Source organism: Bombus affinis, unplaced genomic scaffold (assembly GCF_024516045.1).
Source record: "Bombus affinis isolate iyBomAffi1 unplaced genomic scaffold, iyBomAffi1.2 ctg00000068.1, whole genome shotgun sequence".
Taxonomy (NCBI): domain Eukaryota; kingdom Metazoa; phylum Arthropoda; class Insecta; order Hymenoptera; family Apidae; genus Bombus; species Bombus affinis.
This window is the reverse complement of record NW_026108822.1, coordinates 1,636,275-1,655,120: the sequence shown is the minus strand read 5'-3', so window position 1 is coordinate 1,655,120 and position 18,846 is coordinate 1,636,275. Positions and strand designations below refer to the sequence as shown.

Sequence of the window (18,846 nt, the reverse complement as noted above, 5' to 3'; positions counted from 1 at the left end):
ACGGGATCGACGAAGCAGAAAATACGAGTCCCGTCGGATGCAATCCGACAGTTTAAAATCTGTTGTTCTTGATATCCGATCCTACTTTAAAATCGAAGCGTTCGTAAACCGATTAAAATCATAACTGCTTAATTACGATAATCAGGTGAACTCATTGGCCAAGGATCAAGGGTCTAGAATTAATATCGAGCTTAGTTGTTGGGTCACAAATAGGTCGTATACACCCGCTTGATGGCTATTCGACGTGCTTTGACCATAAAGGTTCGCAATACTAGAGTATCTTCAACGAAACGCAGTGTAACGTTGCAGCAGACAATGAGAGGCACCGACGTGAAAACGTACATACTTCATGGCTGCTGTCCCTTCCATTCTCGCTTTCTTCTTAACTGACTAAGAACGAGGAAAGGAAAAAAGACTTGTTCTCGACTTTTCATTTCATCCCTTACGTTACACGAAGGCATTGTCAGCGTCTCTTTGAGATTTTGCTCGGCGCGTTTCTTTCGCGTCGCCTATCGTCGATGCGCGATATTATTCGATATCAACGAAACAACGCCATTAAGACACGTATGGTCTCGCCCTTGTAACGCCACTGTGGCTGAGAAACTATATTACGCGTGATATAAAACGTATTATAGCAACGTGATATAAAGCGATAAAAATTATGTGGTTTATATAGTTTGTATCTTCTACTTCTTTTAAGACAGGGAAATTTATAGCGGCGAGCATTTGTAGAGCGACAAGTAGGTACATACGTTGATTTTTAAAGGCTTGTACAAGATTTTTAAGCGGAAATTCAATTTCGTTGGATTCTGTTTAATTGGATTTGAATTTTTAAAAGGTAATGAATTTTCCCGATCGAACTGTTAGTTTAAGCGCGGCCTTTAATTGTATCACGAACATTATTTTACGTTACTCTGCAACGTTTCCTCTATGTAATATATTCAATGTTTGTATACGCGATCTTCGCCTTAAGAATTACTCAAATATTTGGTTTTAATACGAAGGATTGTTTTAAAGATCATTTTCACCTCTATAAATATTTATTGTGTAAACCGTGTGTATAATTTGCGTAAAGCTTAAAAGATTTCCAATTTAACATTCGCACGTGAATTAAGACTGTTACTTGGAAAAATCATCGAACTCAAGAACCACACTCTTCCTCGCGTTCAAACTTATCCGCCTGTGCAGTTCGTAAATTCACTTCTTAGGTTTCTAATGAATTTTCAAAATAAACCTTCAACCTATCTATGTATGTATCTATACGATTAAACAAACCGTGGATTTTTATGCATTTCTAAATAATTTGTAGATATTATTCTAAATATCCATGGAACTATCGATTAAAGAATTATTATTCACGAGAATATAAGAAACAAAGATTATTAAAGTTATTTTATCTGGTATTACATGCGTGTAATTCGCGAGTCAATAACTTTATTTAATTATTTTGCTAAATTGATTCCTCGTCTCCTATATTTGCAGAAAGATATTTCTGTTGCGTCAAATACGTTTCCATTTTATATTATCTTCCACAGAGGTACTACATACGTATTATCTTTCTGTCTATCTTAACTTCAATTTTTTTAACTCGTCGCTTGTTGACTTTGTCAAATGTCCTTTGTTTACTTTGAAGTTGCGAAGCACGGAAAGCTTCCTAGGTACGTGTCCCACTCAGTCTAATAAAAAACGTTCAGGTGCGCGAAAAAGAAAAACGCAAAGTTCAAACGCACGCTAATAGATGGCTATATTTAAAAAATTACTCATATTAAATATATTAAGGGCTAAGTGACTTCAATTTTATTAGCTCGTTTCCTGCTGTCTTTAATGTTGCGAAACAGGAAAAACCTTCCTATCGCTCTCATCTAATAATAAGCATTTGGGTGCACGAAAAAGTAGAAGATTCAAGCCAGGATCAACGGAAAGTTTTACTTAAAAAATCAAATATGAAGAATCGAAAAACTTTTATTCATCTCCGATATCTATTCATCTCTCCGAGATGTATCTTGTTAAGATTATCCTCCTTCGAGGATTAAACGCTTCATGGCTATATAAAATGGTAACGAGTAGCGCCCTCTTCTAAAGTATTTAAAAAACAGGAGTAGGTCAGTGTGAAATTAAATGGCTGGAATTTTCAGCGATTTCCATAGACAGTGTCTTTGAAATACCTAATTCTCGCTGTTTCACGTATAAGCGAAATAGCGCTCAGCTTTCCAGCAAAAAGCAAATAGCTATATTCTGTAGTATTTGAAGCATCGACTGGCGAACAAATGCGAGAGGAAAAGTTTCGTGAAATTTACATCTTGAATTTCGTTATTTCATTTAACGCAGAGGGATTGGCGTCCGCTACGATCGATACGTTGGCAGATTTGCCTGCGGTTTCTAGCGATTGTCGCGACGATTCTAATTGAGTTTTGCGAAAGAAATGAAATTAAACGTTGGCCGTTAATCGATGGCTGGAAAATAAAATGGATTGCCATGATTCGTCGTATCCCCCGCCTTTTGTTTCTTTCTCATCTTTCGCGTTTCACGGTCTTCACCAATTACTATATAGAGCCGTACTTTTCTGCTGGCAACTTCAGTTTACGAGATTAAACATTAGCTGGTCCCGTTTCGTTTGATAAAACTGACATCTCATATACGACCTGAGGCATTCTACGAGCTTGGCGCAGGTTTAATAGAAATGTTCGGTAAATATGGACACAGATAGCGAATGTTACTTGTATAAACATTCACTCTGATCGAGAACTAAAAAATCTGGAATTTTCTGCTCTTGTGCTGAATTACAGTGGTTCGCGAAAATATTTGAATATCCCTGCAAACTCCTTGTGGACATATTATTAAGAATATCTTGATATCCTATCGATACTGTGACAAGATTAACGTATTATTACAATTTCAAACGAGTATGACAATGTATGTAAGAGTCGCAGGACATTTACTGCGATTATTTGTATGTTTGAGACTACTACTAATATTGTATACTAATTTTTCGTTAAGCATATGTTTGCAATAAATGCCTTGCAACCTCTATATATATATCGAATTGGTTTCAAATTTTCCATAATGTATTAATAACAAGAGTTCTGTAGAAAACGTTCGAATAATGTATTCAATTACACGTAATTGATATTGCCTATTTAATATAATCGGAGAAATAGTCTCATTCATTTCATAGTCAATTCATTTTAAGAATTAGCGGGAATACGAGTACGTAATAGGAACTTTAATAATCCCAGAATCCCATAGGCAAGTAAAAAGAAATAATTTAATTGAATTTGCTTTAGTTCGACTTTATTTCTATTTCTTATTTAATGCAATTCTATTTTATTTAATTTTAATTTCCATTTTTCTTTCATTTTATTAATAATTTAATATAATCCTAGCTCAATAACATAAATCATATAAAAAAGGATATATAAATAAATCGGTACAATACGATGCAAGCTAAATTTATGTACCAAAACTTTGACAACACCTTATAGATACGATAACTAATTGGAAATTAAGTAAAAACTACTTGTAATAACCCGCATTGCTTGTCAGGTAGGAGAAGATATTCAATCAACAAATAATTTCGCTACGTTCGAAATCTTCTCGCTCCTTAATCCATTTTCTTTCTGATTACAATAAACAGCATTAATTCCGTTCTCGATTAATTAATTTTATCAGTAGTATACTTATATCATTCTATAAAACATTAAATAAGTGACATTTAAGTTAAAAAATTATTTGCATATTATTATTTATACACTTTTGTTTGCATATATCATTATAAAAATTAATGGAATAAACTAATAGGATAACATATTTCTTAAACAAATGGAAAAATGAAAAGTCGATGGATTTTCATTTAACAAGCGTGTATCATTTGTAGCATTATGACAACTTAGCGATCCATTTGCTCAGCAAGTACTATCTTCAATAACTAAATCCTTTTAAATTAGTTAAACCTTCAGTGTCCTATTTTCCTATTCACTAAACGACATTTTTAATACGAATCAATTCGTTTCGCTAAAGACACTAAAAATTGATTATTAAAATAGAACTATACATTTTATATATTTTACACTAGTTCTCGTTGTCATATGATTACAATGACCTTAATGAATAAACGATCCTAAACAGCAACAGCATAAACGAGCTTATCTCAAGTATATCAATATTATACCAATATGTAGAAGTTTATATTTCCAAAATACCTGTCTTTAAAAGTAAAATAATAGCAAACAAGGCAGTAAATAAAGTAAACGATCGTATTGCTCAACAGTCTTAACAAATAAAGCAACGATGCTAAAAGTAACAAAAATTGCTCCATAGCATATGTCCTCACAATTAAATTACGAATTAAAAAGGAGAATAAGAGTAAAATTAACAAATCGAATGTAAGCAAATGAAAGAATCATTCTGTATTATGTTTCCCTCGCTAGTGGCGGGATATTCAAACTTTTAATAATGATAGCGTCTCTTCAATCAAGAAATCACACATCCAAAAACTTTTACCTCGTAATAACGGTATTATTATACCATCGAATAAGTAAAAAATTAACACTCACCAAGAAAACGGTATAAGCAACGAAGATTTACAGCTTGGCCTTCGCGAGACAATAGTGGTGGTTGGCGCCAGACAAGTGGTCGAGAAGAGTATGCCCTACTGCACAATCATAGGCGTAGATCGTGCACCCGAATTGTCCCGTCTGTCGATGGATATTACCTGCAACGACCTCCGTGATACATTTCTTGCGCTACGCGAATAGGTGCACCTGTTTGCGTGCCACTTAATATCGCGTACGCACGAAACAGCTCGAGAATTATCCACGAATTTTACGAATTCGCAGTTACTAATCGCTTACCAAACGTCGATTATGTCGTTAGCGCTTGAAAAGACATTCGAATGTAATTGTTGCAAAAGATAAAGGACCTTTGTAAAATAGACGATCCAATTCCTATCGCGTTCACAGTCGAAGCGGTACTGTGAGGCTCGTTGCGACCCGGCGTCCCTTTATACGATCGACCCCCGAGCTCAATAGCCAATCACCGTTACGCATTCTCCAACGTTCAAAATCCTTCCGTTGGATCCACGGACGGCCGATGTCAGTTATGTGAGGGGGTAAACATGGACGATCTGAATTTGATTCAATTATCCAAAGCGAGAGAAACGGTGTTTGAGTGGTGGCGCGAAAATTACCGATTTCGTTGCGCATATTGACAAAGTTATGGCGAGGGATCTGTATGGTATGTACTATATAGCTTTTCTCGCGGGCTATGTTTCTTTATATTGTATATCGAAGTACGCACCTAACGTTTCAAGAGAAGCTTTGCATGCCTTGTATAACTTGAACTGTAGTTTAGATTTACAACTTTACTTTAGTCTTTATGTTTTCTTACTTTTCAAGAGGTAATCTGCGATACTTGTAAATAGATACTACATATATATGTACGTTAACTTGTAATGTGTAATATTCCTCTTTGGTTAGGTCTATATTTTCTAATGTGACAAATATGTGTATGGTGGCCATCTTGTACGAGTAAACTGATATTATTAGCGTAATTTTACAAATTACAAGTCATAAATTATTCCTTTTTCCAAACAAAGAAATATACGAGAAAAAATAGAATAGATTCTTACGATTATTTTTGTGAAGTTTTGAAAAAATCATGTATTTAAGTATTCACGAGAAAGGGGAGACAGAAAAGAAATGCAAAGATGGAAAGTTTCGAATATGTAAAACGTAGTGAAATCCGTAAATGATTTCATAACTGCTCTTGAACATTTCTTACAAACAAACGAGTCATCTCATACTTTCCTACAGGATAAGTACATATTCATCAGAAAAAATTCCATTGATGTTGTCTATGAATGCTTATGCATCCAGCGAAGTCTGTGATTATTTTCTTTATCTGGAAACATACGTTATAGTTTTGAAGTTATAGTTTTACATTATTTGTTCACAATCGTTATAAAAAGACCGGAAATGTATTCAGGTCACGCACATGCTTTACTGCTTTATACGTACTATCGATGTTAAAAAACAACTCGTACCGAAAGGATTAATATAATTTTTATTTAAATTTTTTATTTCGTATTCATAGACGAAAACTGTGTTGTGTTGTTTGTCCGCAAATATGTAAAACGGTTCCATTATATTATAAAGTTCTGAAAATCGATAGTTTTCGTTATACATTTCGTTAGTTAAAATAGTTAAATGACTTTCCAGAAACAAATCATGCTTCATGGACATTTTGAGCTTAGTTAGCGTAAAAGTTAAACCTTGTTCTGTAATTAGTTGTTACATGAAATTAAATGGATTTCAAGTAGCTGGTATGTAAATGATACTTAAACTAACATGTAATGCTTAAATCGTAAAATAGATATACATGTAAAATCAGTTAAATTTAGGGAATCAATATCGAATCAATATCAATAGGGAATATATTAAGTCAAAGATTATTTGAAAGAATTTCAATTTCACTTCAAACTTGAAAGGATATTTCAGATCAAGTAAATAACAAATTTATACCGGTATAGTGATCTCATGTTTCTTGAATTCAAACAATTTGTGTAATCGGTACGAGAATGTATGCAATATGGGATATTAAAGAGAATCGCATTAGGCATTATTGCACCATGTACGTCATAAATCGTCGATGAAAGCTCTGAAGCGGGCAAAAAAGTTTATAGCTTCGATAAATAAACTGTTCTTTGTAAATGATAGGTTAAAAAGTAGGTAATCAGCATTAATATCAATAGGATATTCCATCGAATAATTTTAAGGATCTTTGTATTATAACATATCCTTTAGATGAAAGATAATTGTTAGTTTTATAACGAAGAATCCACAAGTGTTTCTACAGTAACAAAGTAATTAACGTTTCCTTAAGGGACTAATTCTTGTTACAGATTTCTTTCACCTTCATCTTTGAAACTATTCATAAATTATATTTATATCTTTCAAAATATCACATCCTAATCCTTAATAATGCTCACAGTTTTGTAGTATTTAATATCTTTTGATTTATTCGAGATTTCTTCAAATCTAATACAGAATTCAAAATGTTTCACGTATTTATTATAGTCTATAGATTATGCTTACAGACTTGGTTCATGTATGTACGTATGTGTATTATACATTATTGTATTTAAGAATTTATATGATCGTCCCATGAAATACCTCTAGTCTGTAGGAAACAGTCTGTTGCTACTATGGTTTAGATGAAAGAATATTATGACATGTCGTTTAACTGTATGATACCATCTATTAATGTATCAACGATGACTTTAATGACAGTCTAATAGATATTGCGCTACAACTTTGATCGACGTGACTTATTTCTATGATGCACTTCGACAAGCTGATTTCAGCCAAATCAAGTCAAACGAAGTTTCTTATGTTTAATATTCATATAAACTTACTATGCATGTACGTAGTTTGTTTCAATAGCATCTACATAGTTTAAGAAACTAGTTGATGACGTTGTTTCAATAACACAATCATAGTGGTTTTTAGAATAATCATGATTCGAACGCAGACTATTAGGGGATGATATGTTTTAAGAACAAAAATTATAGTTTTCCCTTCTAAAACATGAGATTGAGATTGAAATAATTTTGAAAGAAGAGCAAAATAATTTTAATTCTTTAACCATTTAACTCTACCTTAATAACAAAATACAAGAACGTGTTAAGTATACATTATTACTAATTTAATTATTTATATCACTAATAAACAATATTCTTAATTCGCAATTCTTATATCATTGAACTATACTATTAATGAAATGATTTTATATAACTTGCAATTCAATGGAATAAAAACATGAATGAAATATTTAAACATACCTACGTACATAGATTTCCAATAATTTTACGTAACTTTATGAATTAACACGTTACAATATATTTTGCATATATATACGGTATATATCTGTTACATTTATCAAAAATGATTCTTGTTCAATTACATTCGCCACTTATATCGCGGAAGCGTAAAATTATTTCAAACAATATGAAAATAATTTATCGTGAAAAATATTTTACGTATTGTTTCTCGTTTTTATCGTAAATTAAGCACGTTCCCATTTCTTGCCATAAGAAATAATGGATAATAGATAACAACAGCGTAACGAAAGTAAAAATTATTGTTCATTCACGTTTTGAACGTAATTTTATCAGCTGTACTTTTTCAGCTACTTTGATTTTACTTAATTTCAAAGAACATATTTAAATAATAGCTGGCTTAACGTATGAAATATAACGTCGAAATATTACCGCGACTGTCTTGAACAGATTTCCGCCTGTAGATGACTTTAAACGTTTCCGTATCTCGTAATTTGCGAGAAACGAATCTCACATACATTTCTACGAGACCTTGCTCTGTCCATCTTGCAGTTCCTTCCTTGATTGACTTTCAAATTTCCCCCTGGATTCTAGGCTGTTTCTGTCATATAGAGTGAAGAGTTCGCTGGCCCTCGAAGCAAAGAGACAAGCACATAGAAAGTCTGCCTTTGGGGTTGGAAGTAAGCATAATTTACGATACGATGATCTAATCCCTTCATCACGCTTGGAATATACATGGTTGCCTGTAAAAGGACGCAGTTTTATATTCAGCAAGTTGCAAAGAAAAGATCTATGTCATTTTGTGATCTTATAGTACTCACTCGAGAGAAAAGTAAATTTTAATCAACGTTATATAATATTGATGAAATCCAATTGCTGGGTCAAGAAGAAGAGAAAAATATCCTTCGCCATTCATAACAAATATTTGACTTTCTGTTTTAATATACTGCGGGCACGAGAAAATATTTGCGCGTGTCCATATTTTCCAATGAACCGTTTTCCTATCAGCTTTTATATTTCAAATCAAATCCTTATAATCGTATGAAAGTACCATTAAATAATACCAAGTTTAATACGTGTATCATGTATTTATATTCATATTATTTAAATACCTTTCGTAGTCACTGTATAACTGCCATCTGTGGATAATACATAATTCTCTATTTATTCCTTCTGTAGCCGATATTCCACGACATGCATTATTTATTGATTTGTACGTGTGTCCACAATAGGTAGATTTCTCTCTATGTGTATTCATAAAAAAAAATTCGTTGGATTCAAATCAGATGATGGAGGAGATTATTTTATTGGACACGTTTATTCTATCTATTCTATCGAGGGTTCGATTTAAACGTTCGATTTAAATGTTAAATAAAAAGTACGGTATATCAAGTAAATAGGATTAATTATTGGATCTACGCTTATCAGATATTTTATACTTCTCTCATTAAACATGTACTACAAATTTACGGAGTTTTAGATTACTTCCTTGTAACATTCTCTCTCTCTCTCTCTCTCTATATATATATATATATACAAATATGTACATATATGTAAGATAGTAATCCGGGGATAATTCAGGGATCTATTCTGTAGTCTGAAAATCGAGTTTTTATTATGGAGTAAATAATAAAATACAAAAATAAACAACAATTAATATGCGTCTATAACAATAAATAATACTTATATAAACGGGAAATAAAAAGTCTTTAGTACAATGTTTACCTGAAAATCGAGAATCGATTTTCAACGTCCTGAGCTACCGATCTTCCTTCTTCAGTCTTTAAAATTTTAAATAACTATTCTGTAACCTTGTCTGTCTCTAATGTAACTCTCTGTCCGTCCGTTCGCGAAAAATTTGCTTCTTAAAATGGTCGTCCATAAAATAAAAGAAGGTCTGTCCGTGAAACACAGCCTCTCGTGCAACCCGTAAAACAAAAAGAATCCCTATCCTACAGGAACTCTAGGGAGTTTACACCGCCCCTCGAATGGGGAGTGAAACAGATTCCCTTCAGATCCCCGATTACCGTTATCCACTTCATATATGGAGTTTGAAATCCTTCTTAGAATTATGAAAGGTCCTTTCCTCATTTCTTCCAGCTTATTTCTATTCATTTTTTTTCCGTTATGGGTGAAGACCATATCACCGATTTTAAATTCGTGTTCTCTTCTTTTTTTATCGTATTTTTGTTTGTTGATTTCGAAATTTCTTGTTGAGTTTTTGAATGCTTCTTCTCTGTCTCTTTTTAGGTTTATCTTATTCTCCATTATTTCCTTAGGGACGATTTCAATCATTTTTCCATTCAGTAAATGATTTGGGACAAACCCCGTTACACTGTGTCTGGTGTTATTGTTTTCTTCTACGCTTTCTTCTGTGATTTCTGTCCAGTTTCTCTTATTTTTGTCTGAATTACATCTGATCCTGTTTACTAATGTTTGATTTACCCTTTTGTTCAGTCCATTGGAGGATGGGCAGTCTGTCGAGGTGAAAATTAATTTAATGTTCCTTTTCCTCCTATACTCTTGAATTTCTTTGGATGTCATTACTGGGTATCGGTCTGCAAGGATAATTTTTATGGAATCAGTTTCTCCTGTCGAGTCTATAAGTTTTATGATATCTTCTGTGTGTTGTGTTTTCGATGTGGACATAAAAACAACCCTTGAAAAATGATCGATGAGTATGTGCATGTATTTCTTTGGTGAGTTGTTATTGGGTGAAATCGACCTGGGAAATTCAGTGCTTCATAAATCACACAAGGTTGTTTCTTGGGCAGTGGCTCTGGCTTTCTGTCCAATCTTGCGTTACTCCCTTGTGTTTTTTTTCCCTTCGTCTGATATTGCCCCAAGAATCCGATTAACTCATTTGTTGATTGTACTGTTTCTTTATCCATTTTATCTTGAATGTGTATGGGTAATCCAATAACAATTAGATTTATCCCTGTCTCTTCAGAAGTCTTCCTCCTTACTTCCAATATTAATCATTCCTTTTTTATGGCATATTCAGTGAATGAACCTGAAATGTATTTAAAGTTATAAGCGTATCGTACTGCAGACCAACCTTTATTGCCAGAAGCTTTTTGAACTGCCACCTTCCAATTTTCCCAGTTGTATTCTTCATCCTTCAGCAGATTTGCTTGGTACCATTCTGATGCTGTTTTTCCCAAATATTTCTTCAAATTCTTGATCCTTTTTTCATCAGTTTGGATTTCGTATTTTTCGTATTCGGTTTCATACTCATATTAGAGTATGGAAGGGATCCGTATGTGAAATATGAATATTTCATACTCCAATCTGTGGCTTTTTGCCTTCCATCAAATTGTTTTATGACAAAGTCTGTGCCTTCTCTCTCATGCATGTTTTGTTTCTGGAAGATCTCTAATAATGTTTCTGTTTGAAGATTGGGCTTTTCGACTTCGGTCTTTATTTTCCTTGTGGGGATGATCTCCGATTCTTCTAAGTAAATATCTCGAAACACGAAGTTTAAACTTGTACCGATGTATGACGCTGCCGTTGCGTCATCCATCGTGAGTGCAATGTTTCTGTAATGGCTTACCTTGGTTAAGCTGTTTGCGGCTTTCTTCACTATCGATAAACTGAATAATCGCGGACGATGATCTCTTGCTTGATATTCTGGAGGAAAGACATCACATACTTCATCTTCTGGTTTTCTTATGGATTCTTATGCATTCTATTTTCTCCCCCTTGCGTTCTCGTTCATGGCGATACGTAGCTTCACTTCTAACGGCATGGCGTAGTGAAAATCGATTTGTAAGATCGTAATTTGGTGATAATTCAGGGATCGATTCTGTAGTCTGAAAATCGAGTTTTTATTATAAAGTAAATAATAAAATACAAAAATAAACGACAATTAATATGCGTTTATAACAATAAATAACAATAATTATATAAACGGGAAATAACAAGTCTTTAGTACAATGTTTACCTGAAAATTGAGAATCGATTTTCAACGTCCTGAGCTACCGATCTTTCTTCTTCAGTCTTTAAAATCTTAAATAACTATTCCGTAACCTTGTTTGTCTCTGATGTAACTCTCTGTCCGTCCGTTCGGGAAAAACGTGCTTCTTAAAATGGTCGTCCGTAAAACAAGGGAAGATCGGTCTGTCCGTGAAACACAGCCTGTCGTGCTACCCGCGAAACAAAAAGAATCCCTATCCTACATGAAATCTAGGGAGCTTGCATATATATATGTATCCTTTTAAAATTCTAACAAATTATACAGATTCATAAAAATATAGTTAAAGACTTTGTAATATTGTGGTTTTTAAATACACATATATAATTTTTAAATAAATGTTAAATTTCTTCCGACTATTCGTATCACATTACGATTATGCTCTTTTAGTTCTATAGCTTACGAAGTTAGTTTAGAAGTCGAGGCTTACCTCACAGGCTTACACAAAAGTATTGGTTGAAGTTTTCCTATCAAAAAAAAAAAAAAAGTAAAAAAAAGGAAAAAGTTGTAATCGCTTTAATCCGCAGGTTGTAGTTAACACGTTTGTGTTTCGATTTAAAAGTTAATTCAATTAATCCATAATATCGAAATGTTGCTAACTGTTATTTTATATTTATTTTATATTATTTGATATTCAATCGTTTGATGAATACCATAGATATCTGATATTTAATCATTTAGATGAATTTCATAGATATGTAATATTTAATCGTTAGATGCGTTCCATCAAAGTTTAATATTCATCTGCCCACGTTCTCTAAGGGAAGATTTGATATAAAATAATTTTCATAACGTTTTAAGACATTTATAAAATGATTACGTAACACTTTATGTTAATTTGGAAATTTAAATAAATTAGAGAATTATCAATACCATTCGTTGTTATAACGATGCTTAATAACTCGGAATACAAACAGCTTTCAAGTAATCGGATAAAATTTATTATGCTGCCAAAATAAAAGTATGATTTATACAAGGTAAAATCTCCTTTGTAAGTAGTGTGATGCTCGCAATGTCAGGCACACGAAGTATACGCGCATATTATATCACGTAATTTCAGCTTTATTCCATCTCTTAATCGCTTGGTTTGAAGAAGCCGTAAGTAACAAGCGAAGCCATAGCGTAAAATAGTTTTATTAAACTTGTAAACAGATATAAGAAATATAGTCGTAGTATCCAACTGCAAGTTCAAATGCGAAAAATAACGTTCGGGAAAATTTGTGACATGGTGAGAAATTTTATACTCATATCCTAAATTGATAACATATATATTATTTGTAGAAAATTATATTTATTTGTATATATGTAAACATAATATCTATTAATGAAAAAGTTAATTAAGAAATATCCTATTATTATTACTATTCGTATCTATTATTTTTCATTTAATAAAAAACTAGTGTACACCAACTCATGTTCATTCTACTGATCTTATTTTTACGGTTCGAAATATATATATCGAATTTCGATTTTCCATCGTGTTTCGCTTATGATTCATAAATATTAATTAGCATGCGATTAATTGGTGTTATAATTCAGAATGTTCGATATTCATTTACATTTATATTACTTTCACGTTATAGTTCAATATTTAACGTTGGTTAAATATTTTATTATTTGAAAGACTTGTGTCTATACTTCATATGCGACAAGAATTGAGAATTCTTCACGTTTTTTAATTTAACGATCCTACTTTTATTTCAATTAAATCTCGATTCTTAAACTTTCATTTATTCGCGTCAAAATTAAATCCTAAGCTTCAATCCTACGCTTCCCTATGTAAAAACCTTTTAATCCTTATTTTTCGAATAGTTTGCGAGAATTGATCTTCGCGCAAGAATTAACGCCACTCAAGTACTAATTGATTCCATCTCCAGAGCGCTTAAGTGACATTCGATTGTCGCTTGAGTAGTTCTTATCCTCGCTGTAAAATACGACAGAATTTCGATTCCTCGATCATTAATTACATTATGAGACTACTTTCTCACGCTTTTCCATTCCACGCCGTGATTCCGCTCGCCTAACTACTCTTTCGTTATAGCGCCGATCAGACTTTCAACAAGCTCACGATTAATCTCGATAATGAAATTTCCATCACTATCGCAATAAAAAAGATTATTCTACGTTAAGCTATATCTTCTTTTTTTAATTGACAGAATGCATCGATACGTTGATCGCCACGTGTATTTTATAGATTTTGGCCAATAGATCGAATAGAAACACAGAGTGTGATTCTACGTGAAAAATAAGAAAGATAGGAAAAACACCTGGTATGATTTATTACAATTAATTTTTTTTTCATCCGAGGATCGAAATTGAGGATTTAACCGGTGTACTGAAATTTTTACAAATTTTATTCCACATTTTCCACTCGGTTTTTCACGTAGAATCAGTAATTGCTCGCTTCTGCCGCAATATTTTTCAGCCCATTTACATTATTAAAAGAAACGTTTTACTTTTCCAAGGTATTGTATTACATTCGCGCACTCTTCTCCGACAACGTTACCTAATTCTTCATATCGTCGGAAATTCCTTGGCCCATTATTCGCGTTTCATTCGTTGGAAACTTGCGTTAATTTGTTCGCCAACTGGAAGTTACATAAGTCCGTCGATTTTTATTTCCACGAACTGTTAGAATAGGATAAAATTTTGTTGCCATAAATTGTATTTAACGCGGAGTTATCAACCACGAGCTATTGTATAAAGCTTATTACTTATTGTATAGAACTTTTACTATATCGTAGATCAATAACGTACTAAGATTATGAAAATTTATGATTTATTTATGACTTATTTATGACTTATTATTTATTATTATAATATTAAGACTTATGTACGCGACTCGAATATTTATGTATTCTCCTTCAATATCCTTAATCCCTTCGATATGACGTATAAAATTTACAAATTGCCATTTTAACACAATTCAAATATAGTTCGCGTGGACTACACGCGAACGATGTGGTTTCGAATTTATTAACTAAGCGTTATACGTTCCTCAATGTGGACATTACTTATGTACATGGAATGTACGATTATAGTTAGAAACGTGGCTGAAAATACAGATTTGTTAATGGTATAAGTTACAGTTGCACAATGATGAGTCATAGCAGATGAGATTACCATAACTTCGAATATAACTTTTATCGTTACAATTCTATGTTAACGTTGTATTTGCATCTGACAGTTTGTTGAATTGCGTGATATCACGAAGATGGCGAACTAAGTTTAACTTGGTTTAAGAATATAAGTTTAACGATAAGTGAAATCTACCAGTTTCTTCTCTTTTTTCTTCTTTTTTTCTTTTTATTTTGCTTATTTCCTTATTTCGAGAGTTTCGTATAATTCTCATCTATCCAGGAATAATTTAAATGTAGAAAACAATTCAACGAAATGAGAAATATACGTTTGTTTCATGTGCGATTAAAAAATTGCATCCGACGAATTTAATATATCAATTAATAAGTATTATATTTGTTTGGAATGTTATTTCTGCAAAATTGTTTAGAATTGTTCTTTGGATATTTAATAATACGTATCTTGTAAGTTAACGAAGATACTCGCGATTTGTTGTTGTTTTTTTTTTTTTTTTTTTATTCATTAATGTAACTATTACATACTGCTGTGTCCGCTAAAATAAGTTCAGATATATGGAGGTTTCAAATACGTAACGACAAGAAGATATTGTGCCTGGAAAATAGTAGTAAATGTTGAATATGTCGATGTTAAAACGTCTTTAATATATTCGGTATAAATATATCGAATTTAATTTATTTTCAAATTACATTATTATTTAATGCTCGCGATTAACAACCATTTCCAATTACATATTTAATGATGCATCTATTATCAGAACTTATTAAAACATCGCATCTCATCGAAGATCACGTTATTCTGTGATTGTTTCGTACTCGCTACGTTTTATGTACGTACACGTAATGAGAATTAAAATTTATCGAAGGAGGAGCTGCGGTCTGCGAATAATTTTTTAACAAAAGCGAAAAAAAGAATCGTGTTAAATCTAACTAAGTATCTCTGTCTGTTGTTACAAATATTACGTTAAAATTGTGTACGAGACGAATAAATCGTAGAGAAATGGGGAATCGAAGAGGCAATTATGGCATAGAAATTAACAGGAAAAAATAATCTTATCTGTTAATTTTTATAGGATAGTTTGCTTTTTAATTTTTATCTATAGGCATAAGAGTAACCATTAGAAATACTTATAGAAATTTAATGGAATTTTCTGTTAAAATTACATCTACCTTGATTGAAGGAAATTTTAATTAATTTCATTCTTAAAACTCAACGAATCAAAGTAAATGCTTAACATTCGTCATACATTAATTGAATTCGCTAAAATTGATGTACCAAATACATTTCACCATGATGAAAATGTTTTAACGTTTGCATCGATATAATAGCGTTTGTACTGGTGTATTTATCGATGATATGTTTACTTGAAATACGTGAAAACAAAGTATAGCTACAACAGACTGTGTAAAAACAGAATGTAAATTATTGAACGTACTTTCGTACTGTGACGATAAATCGTGGGGATTGTTAATGAATTATTATGCACTCGGTAATAAAATACGCTTGCAAAATACAACATCTTTTTGCATGGAAGCTTTGATATTAATATTAAATATGCAAACAGGATATACAGCGTGATGAAGGCTATTCATTTAGTTTGCTTATTACTTTATAGAATGTTATAAACGTTAACTTCATATAGTTTAAGAAAATTATCACGGAATACACGTCACGTTGCACATGGAACATTTGCGGTGACATTTCAAAGGCTGATTAACAGAATGTTATTATTGTGCCGTAGAGAAATACGATTAGTGCGCGGAATTTACTCGAAACTATAGTAGAAAAATGGTAATACGGCGTTTATTTAATTAGAATTTCATTTTACGTTTTAATCATTCTTAAGCAACCTTCCTCTTCTATATTTGTAAAAGAGGAAACGAACACCTCGCTTTTTTTCTTCTGGTAACTTCAATCTTGTAATTTTGCTAATAACTTAACGTTATAATAACTAAGATTAATATATTGTATAATAAAAATCCGTAATTCTTTCGAAGATTGACGTTATGTAAGGGTAAAGCTGTAAGTAAACGTTGGTTTATAGATATGAACGTTAACGGTATAGCAAACGTTTATTAAAGTAATAACGCAAATAATAAATGAAACATTTCCTTAAAAATGAAAGCATGCGTTGATCGAATGCAGTTGATTGTTACGTTTGACAGCCTATAAAATTTTTCTGAGAGTCGTGTTAAATAATGAACGTAAAAAATATTACTTTTTGCATGATTTATCATTAAACATGTTTGTTTAATAGAGCGAGTAAAACAGTCCCGGAAGGATTTGAGTTCTCATCGACCCTTTTTTCCCAGAAATTACGCTCTTGGTGCAACAATTTCAACAATTTTCAGCAGTTGCCAAAATTATTTTAATACAACTTTCAGCTGAAAAATTGTAAGAAATTGTTAGAATTTAATATTAGGAAAAAACGTAATATCGATGTTAAAAGAATTTATAAAGCGACACAGAAAGGACTTATTAATTTCTCGAAGGCAATTGAAAAGAAAAGCATGTTTCTGTTTTTGGGAAGCTTTTAAAGTCAGGTGTTCCATATTAAGTGCAATTAACTTGCAAATATTTATATTTGCGCAGTTCCTTCATTTTGAAACATTCGCAAAATTTGCTGCATATTTCGTGTTCGTTCCATCTTCCGAAATGAAAATAAAAATTTTTATTCAATGTCTGAATATATTTCATTATATTCCATCTTTCTCATGATTGAAAGTTTCTTCTTCTTTTTAATAATTATATCGTAGCAAATACACAAAGATATTCATATTCATACACAAAGATATAGATATTCATACACACAAATCATAAGATATTCATACACAAACATATTCAAGATATATATAGATAAGATTTATTTCATCCTCTACGTTTCCTAAACGTTTCATGGACTTTTGCATTTTTAAAATTCCCACAAATGCACGAACATCCGCGATCTAATAATCTAACGATGAGTCCGCTATTTCGGAAGATATTTCTATATTTTGGGTAAATCGTTGCTTTGTAATATTTGACATAAGAGAAGCTCGTTAACGAACGCGTAACGTCAGATATCCACGTTTACCGCGACTCTTTCAGGAGAAGAACTTTGCAGCTAGGAGAGTTTTAAGGAACTTTTAATTTAGAAGAATTTTAAAGAACGACCGTAACATGTATATTCCGACGCAAATGTCGTTCCTGATAGGAGAATCACACAGTCGAGTTCAGCAATCGAATCGATGTTCAACAGATGCGAGGGCAGAAGCAGACGAAGAATAAAGAGAGAATAAACACGCACTCGTTAAATCAGCGCAACGAGTAAAGTAGATCTAGCCATTATTCCGTTCTGAAAAGGAAGACGAATGGAAGAGGAAAGGAAGGTTCAAAAGAGCATCGTTCGCTTTGATTATTGACACACGCTCACGCTAATAACGGTCATTGAAAGGCGAACGGAGAATGAGAATTATTGAAACTTGGAAATATCGAAAGCTTGAAGCTTCGCTAATTAAGAGAAGTCAACTGTCATAAACATCGATGAAGATCCTATCGACGGAAAGTTAGGAAATTTAATCTTTTCCCTTTACTTTTGACTCGAACGCGAACAGTTTGATCTGTTTCTCGTTTGAGGAACGACCTAACGAGTATACAGAGTCTTTCGCGTACATTACTCGTCGGAAGTTTCGAGTCATTGCGCGTTTCATCAAATTTTGCAGAATTTAAAGAATCGAAGACTTCGCTTTGATAAATTTTTAATTAAAGAAACGTATAGTCGAGTGCAAGCGATTATTGCTGATAACTGTAACATTTATTTTAGTAACGAAATTGACAGGAGATTTGGCATAGATAATACAGGAAAAGTATTTTAAGCTTTCCATATACGAGGGAGAAAAAGTTTAATTATTTATATCGTAAAGTGGCGTCAGGGAAAACCGGTGTCTTATTTCCTGAATCTGAG

The 18,846-nt window shown here is 32.4% G+C and overlaps 1 protein-coding gene and 1 long non-coding RNA gene across 6 annotated transcripts in view; one reads left to right on the top strand and one right to left on the bottom strand.

Moving 5' to 3' along the window:
- The window catches only part of LOC126926971 (uncharacterized), a 234,636-nt gene that overhangs the window by 56,534 nt on the left and 159,256 nt on the right, over window positions 1–18,846 (top strand). The gene's annotated exons all lie outside the window — the stretch shown is intronic.
- On the bottom strand, window positions 8,758–9,604 carry LOC126927000 (uncharacterized). Of its 3 annotated transcripts, XR_007715064.1 has the most exons (4): window positions 9,560–9,574; window positions 9,382–9,431; window positions 8,947–9,078; window positions 8,758–8,864 (listed from the first exon to the last, which is right to left on the bottom strand). It is a non-coding gene; the product is annotated as an uncharacterized LOC126927000 (long non-coding RNA). The 3 variants fall into 3 exon arrangements; XR_007715063.1 differs by lacking the exon at window positions 9,382–9,431 and having other exon boundaries at window positions 9,560–9,604; XR_007715062.1 differs by lacking the exon at window positions 9,560–9,574 and having other exon boundaries at window positions 9,382–9,494.